The sequence below is a fragment of the Lissotriton vulgaris genome, chromosome 1_1 (assembly GCF_964263255.1).
Source record: "Lissotriton vulgaris chromosome 1_1, aLisVul1.2, whole genome shotgun sequence".
Lineage (NCBI taxonomy): Eukaryota > Metazoa > Chordata > Amphibia > Caudata > Salamandridae > Lissotriton > Lissotriton vulgaris.
Genome location: NC_141685.1, coordinates 1,206,153,302 through 1,206,168,798, shown reverse-complemented (window position 1 = coordinate 1,206,168,798; position 15,497 = coordinate 1,206,153,302).

Here is a 15,497-nt window from a genome sequence, read left to right as displayed (position 1 = left end):
GCGCGGTAGTCTATGCACGTGCGCAATTCCCCCCCCTTCTTCGGTATGAAAAAGAGAGGCGAAGAGACCGGGGACTTAGAATGTCTAATGAAACCATTCTCTAGATATTCATCTAGATACGCTCTTAAATGTTCATTCTCTGACTCGGTAAGTGCATAAATGCGACTACAAGGCAGTGTAGCTCCAGGTGTTAGGTCAATTCGGCAGTCGAAGTCTCTATGAGGTGGTAATGTGTTCGCTCTTTTTTTATCAAACACGTCAAGAAGATCTGTGTACTCGGATGGAACCCCCTGTATGGCTAACACATTTTCTGATGTTTTGGGAAAGTCATAACCTTGTATTAACAACTCAGAACTATGGTGGTGAAAACACACTGACTGACAATGTTCGGATTTGAACAATAATGTTTTTTGTACCCAGTTTATCTGTGGGTTATGTCGAACTAACCATGGGATTCCTAAAATAAGGCGAAACTGGGGAGCGTCAATTATATCAAAAGTAATGTCTTCAAAATGTTGTTCAGAACAAATCATGAGTAGATTTTCGGTATGAAATTGTATTGGGCCTGAGGTTAATTCTTTGCCATCCACTGCTCTTACAATCTCTGGGTTTAATTTTTGTAGCTTTTGAAACCCTAACTCAAGTATGAACTTAGTGTCAATAAAATTGCCTGTGGCTCCGGAGTCAATTAAGGCATCCACGGACCATGACAAGGCTTTATTGTTGAAGGATTGTATGGTCACCCTTATACTAAGATGGTTAGTTGAGACCGTAGGAACAATAGAGGCCAAACTTGACTGCTTACTCGACAAAGCGGCCTCAATTTTTGCCGAGGGATCTAGTTTTCCGACTGTTCTAAGACAGCCACCTCATTGCCCTTCCCTTTTGGTTTGTTTGGACGTGTAGGACACTCTTTTACGAAGTGACCTGATTTCCCACAGTACAAACACTGATTCATTTTCCTTCGCTTCTCCTTTTCCTCTTTAGTAAGTGGGCCTCTCAAACTTCCGATTTGCAGTGGTTCTCCCATGTCTTCCTTAGGAGATAAGTCACTTTTTGGATTAGATTTTTCTTTGAATACAAACATCTTATGATCAGTTTTCCCTTTCTCTCCCTTTCTTTCATTTAACCTGTGGTTTAATTTCACCACTAAATCTATGAATTCTCCACAATTTTCGGGTGGGTCCAGGATTTGCGTAACCATATCCTTTAAGTCATCTCTTAGACCTCTATAAAACAGAGAGACTCTTTTTTCTTCAGGCCACTCAGCTTCAATCACTAATCGATTGAACAAGGAGATGTAATGAATTAAATCAGATGATCCCTGCTTCAAGTTAAGGAGTGCATGATCAGCTGACTGAACGAACACATGTTTGGCAAACAATTTTTTCATTGTCTCTTTGAACCGTCTAAAGTCATATAATAAAGGATCATTACGTTCCACTATGGGTACTGACCATAAAGCTGCATCACCCCCTAAATAAGACAAAATGAAAGCTACCTTTGCAGCGTCATCAGGGAAAGCAGTTGGTTTTGCTATAAAATGTAGATGGCATTGATTCAGAAAAATAGTAAATTTCGCACTATCCCCATAAAACCTTTCCGGGGGAGCCAAGGGCACAGTAACTGGAGTTACAACTTGAATTTGCGTTGGGGCAGAGGCAGAGGTACTATGAAGAGTCTGCAAGTTTGGTTTAAAACTAGGTGGCTTTAAAATTGGCTTCTCTGCCGAAGGCGATCCCCATGGGTTAGAACTAGAAGTAAGGGTTGTTTGCATATTATTTTGCAAAGCTGAGATATCTCTACGCAACTCTGCATTCTCAGCTTTAATATCAGACAGAATTGCAGCAATATCCTGCAATGAGATCTGTGAAACTGGATTCATAGCGTCTGGGCGAACCTGTATTCGTGGGCTTAGCCTTCTGTCGGGACACTCAAACACTCTCTTACCTGTAGGGTGCTTGAAGGGGTTTTGCAGAGACGCTATGAGCCAACTTCCCAGAGCTCTACTAAATAACCTATGGTTTTTTAAGTACACTAGGCTACACAATAGAATCCCGGGAGGAGGGCCGGGTACTGGACGCTGGCGATGTCCTGTTGTCGACCTGCGAGGCAACAAGACATATGTATAAGAATACTACCCTGAGTTGTCTTTTGAGCTAACAGTGTAAGACCCTCTGACCTTTAGTTCAGAAATTCTAAAGAAAACCTTCCTACCTGCGATCTTTAGGAATTGGGAGTGACGTCCAGTAGTCTTGTGATGGTGAAGATACAGTTTCAGAAGTCGTGTCAGCAGTAGGCGTAGTCAGAATGATGATTGCCTATTTTCTAGAACATGAAAACACATGAATAAGTTTCTAATTTCTCTAACTGTTCTATTTAAACACTAGAACTTCACTTCCATCTTTACTTACTTCCTTCTGATTCTCCTATGTCTTTATACCATCATGTTTCTCTAAAAGTAAACAAATATCATGCAAAACATTGCACATACAAACTACTTAAAAGCATTGAGTCCTTTAAATTCTCCTTGGTTTTCTTCAAAGCTTTGGTTGTAAAGAAATGTTCCAAAAATTGTTCCTTTAAATAATTAAAGATTATCTTTCAAGTTCTGTTCTGTCTTGCGATGGGCGCCAGAAAAAGAAACGTTCACTTAGCTTTCTTTCTGCTTCTTTTCTTTCCTTAGGTGTTTCTGCAATGCTGTGCTGCCATCTAGTGGTTTCCAGAAGAAGAGAAGAATCAACGCCGAGAATCAGGTGAGTTACCAGCTTTCCTCGATCGAAGCTGGAAGGCTAAGCGACGTGCTGCGTTGGGTGTGGCATTATATAGTCATGCCACACCCAAAACGGCTGTTACGTTGCACGTAGTGACGTGCCTTGATTCCCGACCCCCAGTAAAGAACCGGGTCGGGTCTTTCATTTGTTAGTGCTGAAAGCAGCTTGTAGACTGCTCAGCACCAATGCTTGTTTTAGTTCTGCTTAATTGCTGAAACGGAGCAAACCTGACACCAGTTCAAAACGCAAGGGAAATGCTTCTATGTCAAAATGAAAACGAGGAATAAAAACAAGCATTGCTACATGCAAGAGATATCAAAAGCACAATGAGCACTACAAAATAAAGTTATACACCTAAGCACATTAACCCATTCACATATACATATGGAGTGCTGGTTGGCACGGGACAGGGGAGGGTTTCAAAAGGAGGAACAGTTTTTAGTTGCTCATGGGTGACGAAATGCATGTAACACTGTACTAGACATGATGTACAGTCCCTATAGAAATACAAGGGTTCAGAGGGGTGTATGAGAACTCAGAGCAAGATCGGGAATCATGACAGTACCCCCCTCTCAAAAGCCCCCCTAAGACCAAGGGTACTGGTTTTGGTTTGTCAGGATGCCTTCTATGAAATAGTTTTACAAGTTTTGGAGAATGTTGAAGATTAGCAAGAGGCTCCCATGACCTTTCTTCAGGGCCATACCCCTTCCAATCCACCAAATAATGCAATTTACCTCTGATTCTCTTTGAATCCAGGATTGTTCGAACTTCAAATTCGGGTTGACCATCAATTTCAACAGTGGGGGGAGGAGCATTAAAACGAGTTTGTGGAAGAAATGGTTTTATCAGAGAAACATGGAAGACAGGATGAAATCGGTACTTGGATGGTAATGTTAATCGAACACATACTGGATTTAAAACCTTTTCAATGGGAAATGGTCCAATGAAGCGAGGACTTAATTTCCTACTGCTTTGTATTTTTAAATTTTTTGTGGATAACCACACCTTGTCTCCTATGGCATATGAAGGCTGTAAGGAACGATGTTTGTCAGACCTTTTCTTTTGAACTTCTTTGGCAACTGCCAAATGACGTTGTGCCAATTGTTGAATGGACACCAAATCTTGCACATAAGCAGAAACTGAAGGGGTTCTTTCAGACTGAGTTTTTTGACCTGGAATGTTTTGCGGATGAAAACCATAAGCACAAAAGAATGGGGACATATCAATGGATACATGATCTGAATTATTGTAAGCAAATTCTAGAGCCCATAATATATCTGACCATTCTTGTTCACAATCAGTCAACATGCATCGTAAGTATTGCTCTATGGTTTGATTTGTACATTCTGTTAAACCATCCATTTGTGGATGATAACTAGATGATGTTCGGATTTCCATGTGTAAATTTTTTGCCAACTGTTGCCAAAAATGAGAGATGAACTGAGGGCCCCTGTCAGAAATGACAACCGAGGGAATTCCATGCAATCTAACGATTTCCCTCATAAATACTTGAGTAAATTCTTTGGCTGTTGGTAATTTCTTTAAAGGGACAAAATGGGTCATACGTGTAAAATGATCTATGACAGTTAAGATGGTAGTAAAACCTGTTGAAGTACGGGGTAACTCCACAATAAAATCAAGTGATATTGTATGCCATGGTTGTGGAGGTAAGGGTAAAGGGTGTAATAAACCACTTGGAGCTTGATGCATTGACTTGTTTTGAATACAGATAGCACATGTTTTTACAAAATTTTGTACTTCATCAAACATTGATGGCCACCAAAAGGTTCGTTTTAGCAACTGATAAGTCTTAGTGACTCCTGGATGCGCAGTCAAAAGTGTATCATGATGTAGGTGAATTATCTGATTTCTTAAAGACGAAGATGGTACAAACACCTGAGTATTCATATACAAAAGATCATCTCTCCATTGTAATAATGGATAATCTTTTTTCCAATTCTGCATTTCTTTTGTCTTTAATTCTTTTTTGATGTCTTGTATTATATCATTATCAATTACGCCAACATGGAAACATTGGTCAGGCAAAATAGTCTGTGGTTGTTCTTTTTTTATATTACAATCATCATTAATTCCAATTCGTGACAAAGCATCAGCTTTGTTATTTTCTTTTCCTGGCCGGTATGTGATAACAAAATTATAATCATTAAAAAATATTGTCCATCTTAATTGGCGAGCAGAAAGAGCTTTGGCAGATCGTAAAGACTGTAAGTTGCGATGGTCAGTATAAATCGTGACCGGGTGACGGGCACCCAACAGGTAATGACGCCATTCTTCAAAGACAGCCTTTATCGCCAATAATTCCCTGTCAGCTATGGCATAATTTTGTTCTGTGGAAGTTAGTTTTCTGGAATAATAGGCAATTGGATGCATTTGTCCGGTATCTTTGTGTCTTTGCGATAGAATGCCTCCAATGGCAAATTGGGAAGCATCGGCTTCAACTATGAAAGGTTGGGATGGGTCAGGATGCATCAAAATGGGGGCTGTAGTGAATTGTTTCTTTAAGTCCTGAAAGGCCAATTCTGCGGTGTGATCCCATTCAAATTTGGTATTTTTTTTTAGTAATTTAGTAATTGGGGTTATAAGCTTAGAAAAGTCGTGAATAAACCGTCTATAAAAATTAGCAAATCCTAAAAAACTTTGGATTTGTTTTACAGATGTTGGGCTAGGCCACGTGAGTATAGACTGGATTTTCTTTGGGTCCATTTCAATTCCAGATGGAGTGATTATATACCCCAAAAAGTCAACTTTAGTAACATGAAACATGCTTTTTTCCAATTTCACAAACAGAGAATTTTTTAAAAGCTGTTGAAGAATGGCTCTTACTTGTTTTACATGGTCTTCCTTGTTTTTGGAATAAATTAAAATGTCGTCGATGTACACAACACAACAGATGTCTAGATAATCTCTTAAGACCTCATTTATAAAAAACTGAAATGCTGCTGGGGCATTGCAGAGTCCGAAGGGCATGACTTGGTATTCATAAAGACCGAACTTAGTTCGAAATGCGGTCTTCCATTCATCGCCCTCTCGGACCCGTACAAGATGATACGCCCCTCGCAAATCCAGCTTCGTGTAAATAGTGGCGTCCTTAATTTGATCCAACAAGGTTGGTATTAGTGGTAAAGGGTACCTGTTCTTAATAGTCACATTGTTGAGGGCGCGGTAGTCTATGCACGTGCGCAATTCCCCCCCCTTCTTCGGTATGAAAAAGAGAGGCGAAGAGACCGGGGACTTAGAATGTCTAATGAAACCATTGTCTAGATATTCATCTAGATACGCTCTTAAATGTTCATTCTCTGACTCGGTAAGTGCATAAATGCGACTACAAGGCAGTGTAGCTCCAGGTGTTAGGTCAATTCGGCAGTCGAAGTCTCTATGAGGTGGTAATGTGTTCGCTCTTTTTTTATCAAACACGTCAAGAAGATCTGTGTACTCGGATGGAACCCCCTGTATGGCTAACACATTTTCTGATGTTTTGGGAAAGTCATAACCTTGTATTAACAACTCAGAACTATGGTGGTGAAAACACACTGACTGACAATGTTCGGATTTGAACAATAATGTTTTTTGTACCCAGTTTATCTGTGGGTTATGTCGAACTAACCATGGGATTCCTAAAATAAGGCGAAACTGGGGAGCGTCAATTATATCAAAAGTAATGTCTTCAAAATGTTGTTCAGAACAAATCATGAGTAGATTTTCGGTATGAAATTGTATTGGGCCTGAGGTTAATTCTTTGCCATCCACTGCTCCTACAATCTCTGGGTTTAATTTTTGTAGCTTTTGAAACCCTAACTCAAGTATGAACTTAGTGTCAATAAAATTGCCTGTGGCTCCGGAGTCAATTAATATTTACAACAAGGGGTGGTGAGGGACAGAGTCTCTGAATTAAGCAGAAAGCTCTCACCCAGTCAAGAGATCAGGGCTAGATCCAACACCGTTTTTTAGCTCACTGCACCATCCCAGGTTCAGAACCTGGCTGTATGCAAATTAGTCTGTTCCTGTCCCAGTGCATGATGGGAACAGGGCAAACCAAACTACAAAAGCCAATTCTTACACTGGGAAGGAAACAAGCTCCCGGGGACCGGTTTCTGGCATTACAGCCGTCTTCGGCCCGGTTTGCTTGAATCCTGATGGTGCAATGAGCAAGGGTCTCACATCTGAGAATACCCTTCCACGCTTAGGGTGGACAAAAATATTTACAACAAGGGGTGGTGAGGGACAGAGTCTCTGAATTAAGCAGAAAGCTCTCACCCAGTCAAGAGATCAGGGCTAGATCCAACACCGTTTTTTAGCTCACTGCACCATCCCAGTTTCAGAACCTGGCTGTATGCAAATTAGTCTGTCCCTGTCCCAGTGCATGATGGGAACAGGGCAAACCAAACTACAAAAGCCAATTCTTACACTGGGAAGGAAACAAGCTCCCGGGGACCGGTTTCTGGCATTACAGCCGTCTTCGGCCCGGTTTGCTTGAATCCTGATGGTGCAATGAGCAAGGGTCTCACATCTGAGAATACCCTTCCACGCTTAGGGTGGACAAAAATATTTACAACAAGGGGTGGTGAGGGACAGAGTCTCTGAATTAAGCAGAAAGCTCTCACCCAGTCAAGAGATCAGGGCTAGATCCAACACCGTTTTTTAGCTCACTGCACCATCCCAGTTTCAGAACCTGGCTGTATGCAAATTAGTCTGTTCCTGTCCCAGTGCATGATGGGAACAGGGCAAACCAAACTACAAAAGCCAATTCTTACACTGGGAAGGAAACAAGCTCCCGGGGACCGGTTTCTGGCATTACAGCCGTCTTCGGCCCGGTTTGCTTGAATCCTGATGGTGCAATGAGCAAGGGTCTCACATCTGAGAATACCCTTCCACGCTTAGGGTGGACAAAAATATTTACAACAAGGGGTGGTGAGGGACAGAGTCTCTGAATTAAGCAGAAAGCTCTCACCCAGTCAAGAGATCAGGGCTAGATCCAACACCGTTTTTTAGCTCACTGCACCATCCCAGTTTCAGAACCTGGCTGTATGCAAATTAGTCTGTTCCTGTCCCAGTGCATGATGGGAACAGGGCAAACCAAACTACAAAAGCCAATTCTTACACTGGGAAGGAAACAAGCTCCCGGGGACCGGTTTCTGGCATTACAGCCGTCTTCGGCCCGGAGTCAATTAAGGCATCCACGGACCATGACAAGGCTTTATTGTTGAAGGATTGTATGGTCACCCTTATACTAAGATGGTTAGTTGAGACCGTAGGAACAATAGAGGCCAAACTTGACTGCTTACTCGACAAAGCGGCCTCAATTTTTGCCGAGGGATCTAGTTTTCCGACTGTTCTAAGACAGCCACCTCATTGCCCTTCCCTTTTGGTTTGTTTGGACGTGTAGGACACTCTTTTACGAAGTGACCTGATTTCCCACATTACAAACACTGATTCATTTTCCTTCGCTTCTCCTTTTCCTCTTTAGTAAGTGGGCCTCTCAAACTTCCGATTTGCATTGGTTCTCCCATGTCTTCCTTAGGAGATAAGTCACTTTTTGGATTAGATTTTTCTTTGAATACAAACATCTTATGATCAGTTTTCCCTTTCTCTCCCTTTCTTTCATTTAACCTGTGGTTTAATTTCACCACTAAATCTATGAATTCTCCACAATTTTCGGGTGGGTCCAGGATTTGCGTAACCATATCCTTTAAGTCATCTCTTAGACCTCTATAAAACAGAGAGACTCTTTTTTCTTCAGGCCACTCAGCTTCAATCACTAATCGATTGAACAAGGAGATGTAATGAATTAAATCAGATGATCCCTGCTTCAAGTTAAGGAGTGCATGATCAGCTGACTGAACGAACACATGTTTGGCAAACAATTTTTTCATTTTCTCTTTGAACCGTCTAAAGTCATATAATAAAGGATCATTACGTTCCACTATGGGTACTGACCATAAAGCTGCATCACCCCCTAAATAAGACAAAATGAAAGCTACCTTTGCAGCGTCATCAGGGAAAGCAGTTGGTTTTGCTATAAAATGTAGATGGCATTGATTCAGAAAAATAGTAAATTTCGCACTATCCCCATAAAACCTTTCCGGGGGAGCCAAGGGCACAGTAACTGGAGTTACAACTTGAATTTGCGTTGGGGCAGAGGCAGAGGTACTATGAAGAGTCTGCAAGTTTGGTTTAAAACTAGGTGGCTTTAAAATTGGCTTCTCTGCCGAAGGCGATCCCCATGGGTTAGAACTAGAAGTAAGGGTTGTTTGCATATTATTTTGCAAAGCTGAGATATCTCTACGCAACTCTGCATTCTCAGCTTTAATATCAGACAGAATTGCAGCAATATCCTGCAATGAGATCTGTGAAACTGGATTCATAGCGTCTGGGCGAACCTGTATTCGTGGGCTTAGCCTTCTGTCGGGACACTCAAACACTCTCTTACCTGTAGGGTGCTTGAAGGGGTTTCGCAGAGACGCTATGAGCCAACTTCCCAGAGCTCTACTAAATAACCTATGGTTTTTTAAGTACACTAGGCTACACAATAGAATCCCGGGAGGAGGGCCGGGTACTGGACGCTGGCGATGTCCTGTTGTCGACCTGCGAGGCAACAAGACATATGTATAAGAATACTACCCTGAGTTGTCTTTTGAGCTAACAGTGTAAGACCCTCTGACCTTTAGTTCAGAAATTCTAAAGAAAACCTTCCTACCTGCGATCTTTAGGAATTGGGAGTGACGTCCAGTAGTCTTGTGATGGTGAAGATACAGTTTCAGAAGTCGTGTCAGCAGTAGGCATAGTCAGAATGATGATTGCCTATTTTCTAGAACATGAAAACACATGAATAAGTTTCTAATTTCTCTAACTGTTCTATTTAAACACTAGAACTTCACTTCCATCTTTACTTACTTCCTTCTGATTCTCCTATGTCTTTATACCATCATGTTTCTCTAAAAGTAAACAAATATCATGCAAAACATTGCACATACAAACTACTTAAAAGCATTGAGTCCTTTAAATTCTCCTTGGTTTTCTTCAAAGCTTTGGTTGTAAAGAAATGTTCCAAAAATTGTTCCTTTAAATAATTAAAGATTATCTTTCAAGTTCTGTTCTGTCTTGCGATGGGCGCCAGAAAAAGAAACGTTCACTTAGCTTTCTTTCTGCTTCTTTTCTTTCCTTAGGTGTTTCTGCAATGCTGTGCTGCCATCTAGTGGTTTCCAGAAGAAGAGAAGAATCAACGCCGAGAATCAGGTGAGTTACCAGCTTTCCTCGATCGAAGCTGGAAGGCTAAGCGACGTGCTGCGTTGGGTGTGGCATTATATAGTCATGCCACACCCAAAACGGCTGTTACGTTGCACGTAGTGACGTGCCTTGATTCCCGACCCCCAGTAAAGAACCGGGTCGGGTCTTTCATTTGTTAGTGCTGAAAGCAGCTTGTAGACTGCTCAGCACCAATGCTTGTTTTAGTTCTGCTTAATTGCTGAAACGGAGCAAACCTGACACCAGTTCAAAACGCAAGGGAAATGCTTCTATGTCAAAATGAAAACGAGGAATAAAAACAAGCATTGCTACATGCAAGAGATATCAAAAGCACAATGAGCACTACAAAATAAAGTTATACACCTAAGCACATTAACCCATTCACATATACATATGGAGTGCTGGTTGGCACGGGACAGGGGAGGGTTTCAAAAGGAGGAACAGTTTTTAGTTGCTCATGGGTGACGAAATGCATGTAACACTGTACTAGACATGATGTACAGTCCCTATAGAAATACAAGGGTTCAGAGGGGTGTATGAGAACTCAGAGCAAGATCGGGAATCATGACAGTACCCCCCTCTCAAAAGCCCCCCTAAGACCAAGGGTACTGGTTTTGGTTTGTCAGGATGCCTTCTATGAAATAGTTTTACAAGTTGTGGAGAAAAGTGAAGATTAGCAAGAGGCTCCCATGACCTTTCTTCAGGGCCATACCCCTTCCAATCCACCAAATAATGCAATTTACCTCTGATTCTCTTTGAATCCAGGATTGTTCGAACTTCAAATTCGGGTTGACCATCAATTTCAACAGTGGGGGGAGGAGCATTAAAACGAGTTTGTGGAAGAAATGGTTTTATCAGAGAAACATGGAAGACAGGATGAAATCGGTACTTGGATGGTAATGTTAATCGAACACATACTGGATTTAAAACCTTTTCAATGGGAAATGGTCCAATGAAGCGAGGACTTAATTTCCTACTGCTTTGTATTTTTAAATTTTTTGTGGATAACCACACCTTGTCTCCTATGGCATATGAAGGCTGTAAGGAACGATGTTTGTCAGACCTTTTCTTTTGAACTTCTTTGGCAACTGCCAAATGACGTTGTGCCAATTGTTGAATGGACACCAAATCTTGCACATAAGCAGAAACTGAAGGGGTTCTTTCAGACTGAGTTTTTTGACCTGGAATGTTTTGCGGATGAAAACCATAAGCACAAAAGAATGGGGACATATCAATGGATACATGATCTGAATTATTGTAAGCAAATTCTAGAGCCCATAATATATCTGACCATTCTTGTTCACAATCAGTCAACATGCATCGTAAGTATTGCTCTATGGTTTGATTTGTACATTCTGTTAAACCATCCATTTGTGGATGATAACTAGATGATGTTCGGATTTCCATGTGTAAATTTTTTGCCAACTGTTGCCAAAAATGAGAGATGAACTGAGGGCCCCTGTCAGAAATGACAACCGAGGGAATTCCATGCAATCTAACGATTTCCCTCATAAATACTTGAGTAAATTCTTTGGCTGTTGGTAATTTCTTTAAAGGGACAAAATGGGTCATACGTGTAAAATGATCTATGACAGTTAAGATGGTAGTAAAACCTGTTGAAGTACGGGGTAACTCCACAATAAAATCAAGTGATATTGTATGCCATGGTTGTGGAGGTAAGGGTAAAGGGTGTAATAAACCACTTGGAGCTTGATGCATTGACTTGTTTTGAATACAGATAGCACATGTTTTTACAAAATTTTGTACTTCATCAAACATTGATGGCCACCAAAAGGTTCGTTTTAGCAACTGATAAGTCTTAGTGACTCCTGGATGCGCAGTCAAAAGTGTATCATGATGTAGGTGAATTATCTGATTTCTTAAAGACGAAGATGGTACAAACACCTGAGTATTCATATACAAAAGATCATCTCTCCATTGTAATAATGGATAATCTTTTTTCCAATTCTGCATTTCTTTTGTCTTTAATTCTTTTTTGATGTCTTGTATTATATCATTATCAATTACGCCAACATGGAAACATTGGTCAGGCAAAATAGTCTGTGGTTGTTCTTTTTTTATATTACAATCATCATTAATTCCAATTCGTGACAAAGCATCAGCTTTGTTATTTTCTTTTCCTGGCCGGTATGTGATAACAAAATTATAATCATTAAAAAATATTGTCCATCTTAATTGGCGAGCAGAAAGAGCTTTGGCAGATCGTAAAGACTGTAAGTTGCGATGGTCAGTATAAATCGTGACCGGGTGACGGGCACCCAACAGGTAATGACGCCATTCTTCAAAGACAGCCTTTATCGCCAATAATTCCCTGTCAGCTATGGCATAATTTTGTTCTGTGGAAGTTAGTTTTCTGGAATAATAGGCAATTGGATGCATTTGTCCGGTATCTTTGTGTCTTTGCGATAGAATGCCTCCAATGGCAAATTGGGAAGCATCGGCTTCAACTATGAAAGGTTGGGATGGGTCAGGATGCATCAAAATGGGGGCTGTAGTGAATTGTTTCTTTAAGTCCTGAAAGGCCAATTCTGCGGTGTGATCCCATTCAAATTTGGTATTTTTTTTTAGTAATTTAGTAATTGGGGTTATAAGCTTAGAAAAGTCGTGAATAAACCGTCTATAAAAATTAGCAAATCCTAAAAAACTTTGGATTTGTTTTACAGATGTTGGGCTAGGCCACGTGAGTATAGACTGGATTTTCTTTGGGTCCATTTCAATTCCAGATGGAGTGATTATATACCCCAAAAAGTCAACTTTAGTAACATGAAACATGCTTTTTTCCAATTTCACAAACAGAGAATTTTTTAAAAGCTGTTGAAGAATGGCTCTTACTTGTTTTACATGGTCTTCCTTGTTTTTGGAATAAATTAAAATGTCGTCGATGTACACAACACAACAGATGTCTAGATAATCTCTTAAGACCTCATTTATAAAAAACTGAAATGCTGCTGGGGCATTGCAGAGTCCGAAGGGCATGACTTGGTATTCATAAAGACCGAACTTAGTTCGAAATGCGGTCTTCCATTCATCGCCCTCTCGGACCCGTACAAGATGATACGCCCCTCGCAAATCCAGCTTCGTGTAAATAGTGGCGTCCTTAATTTGATCCAACAAGGTTGGTATTAGTGGTAAAGGGTACCTGTTCTTAATAGTCACATTGTTGAGGGCGCGGTAGTCTATGCACGTGCGCAATTCCCCCCCCTTCTTCGGTATGAAAAAGAGAGGCGAAGAGACCGGGGACTTAGAATGTCTAATGAAACCATTCTCTAGATATTCATCTAGATACGCTCTTAAATGTTCATTCTCTGACTCGGTAAGTGCATAAATGCGACTACAAGGCAGTGTAGCTCCAGGTGTTAGGTCAATTCGGCAGTCGAAGTCTCTATGAGGTGGTAATGTGTTCGCTCTTTTTTTATCAAACACGTCAAGAAGATCTGTGTACTCGGATGGAACCCCCTGTATGGCTAACACATTTTCTGATGTTTTGGGAAAGTCATAACCTTGTATTAACAACTCAGAACTATGGTGGTGAAAACACACTGACTGACAATGTTCGGATTTGAACAATAATGTTTTTTGTACCCAGTTTATCTGTGGGTTATGTCGAACTAACCATGGGATTCCTAAAATAAGGCGAAACTGGGGAGCGTCAATTATATCAAAAGTAATGTCTTCAAAATGTTGTTCAGAACAAATCATGAGTAGATTTTCGGTATGAAATTGTATTGGGCCTGAGGTTAATTCTTTGCCATCCACTGCTCTTACAATCTCTGGGTTTAATTTTTGTAGCTTTTGAAACCCTAACTCAAGTATGAACTTAGTGTCAATAAAATTGCCTGTGGCTCCGGAGTCAATTAAGGCATCCACGGACCATGACAAAGCTTTATTGTTGAAGGATTGTATGGTCACCCTTATACTAAGATGGTTAGTTGAGACCGTAGGAACAATAGAGGCCAAACTTGACTGCTTACTCGACAAAGCGGCCTCAATTTTTGCCGAGGGATCTAGTTTTCCGACTGTTCTAAGACAGCCACCTCATTGCCCTTCCCTTTTGGTTTGTTTGGACGTGTAGGACACTCTTTTACGAAGTGACCTGATTTCCCACAGTACAAACACTGATTCATTTTCCTTCGCTTCTCCTTTTCCTCTTTAGTAAGTGGGCCTCTCAAACTTCCGATTTGCATTGGTTCTCCCATGTCTTCCTTAGGAGATAAGTCACTTTTTGGATTAGATTTTTCTTTGAATACAAACATCTTATGATCAGTTTTCCCTTTCTCTCCCTTTCTTTCATTTAACCTGTGGTTTAATTTCACCACTAAATCTATGAATTCTCCACAATTTTCGGGTGGGTCCAGGATTTGCGTAACCATATCCTTTAAGTCATCTCTTAGACCTCTATAAAACAGAGAGACTCTTTTTTCTTCAGGCCACTCAGCTTCAATCACTAATCGATTGAACAAGGAGATGTAATGAATTAAATCAGATGATCCCTGCTTCAAGTTAAGGAGTGCATGATCAGCTGACTGAACGAACACATGTTTGGCAAACAATTTTTTCATTGTCTCTTTGAACCGTCTAAAGTCATATAATAAAGGATCATTACGTTCCACTATGGGTACTGACCATAAAGCTGCATCACCCCCTAAATAAGACAAAATGAAAGCTACCTTTGCAGCGTCATCAGGGAAAGCAGTTGGTTTTGCTATAAAATGTAGATGGCATTGATTCAGAAAAATAGTAAATTTCGCACTATCCCCATAAAACCTTTCCGGGGGAGCCAAGGGCACAGTAACTGGAGTTACAACTTGAATTTGCGTTGGGGCAGAGGCAGAGGTACTATGAAGAGTCTGCAAGTTTGGTTTAAAACTAGGTGGCTTTAAAATTGGCTTCTCTGCCGAAGGCGATCCCCATGGGTTAGAACTAGAAGTAAGGGTTGTTTGCATATTATTTTTCAAAGCTGAGATATCTCTACGCAACTCTGCATTCTCAGCTTTAATATCAGACAGAATTGCAGCAATATCCTGCAATGAGATCTGTGAAACTGGATTCATAGCGTCTGGGCGAACCTGTATTCGTGGGCTTAGCCTTCTGTCGGGACACTCAAACACTCTCTTACCTGTAGGGTGCTTGAAGGGGTTTCGCAGAGACGCTATGAGCCAACTTCCCAGAGCTCTACTAAATAACCTATGGTTTTTTAAGTACACTAGGCTACACAATAGAATCCGGGGAGGAGGGCCGGGTACTGGACGCTGGCGATGTCCTGTTGTCGACCTGCGAGGCAACAAGACATATGTATAAGAATACTACCCTGAGTTGTCTTTTGAGCTAACAGTGTAAGACCCTCTGACCTTTAGTTCAGAAATTCTAAAGAAAACCTTCCTACCTGCGATCTTTAGGAATTGGGAGTGACGTCCAGTAGTCTTGTGATGGTGAAGATAC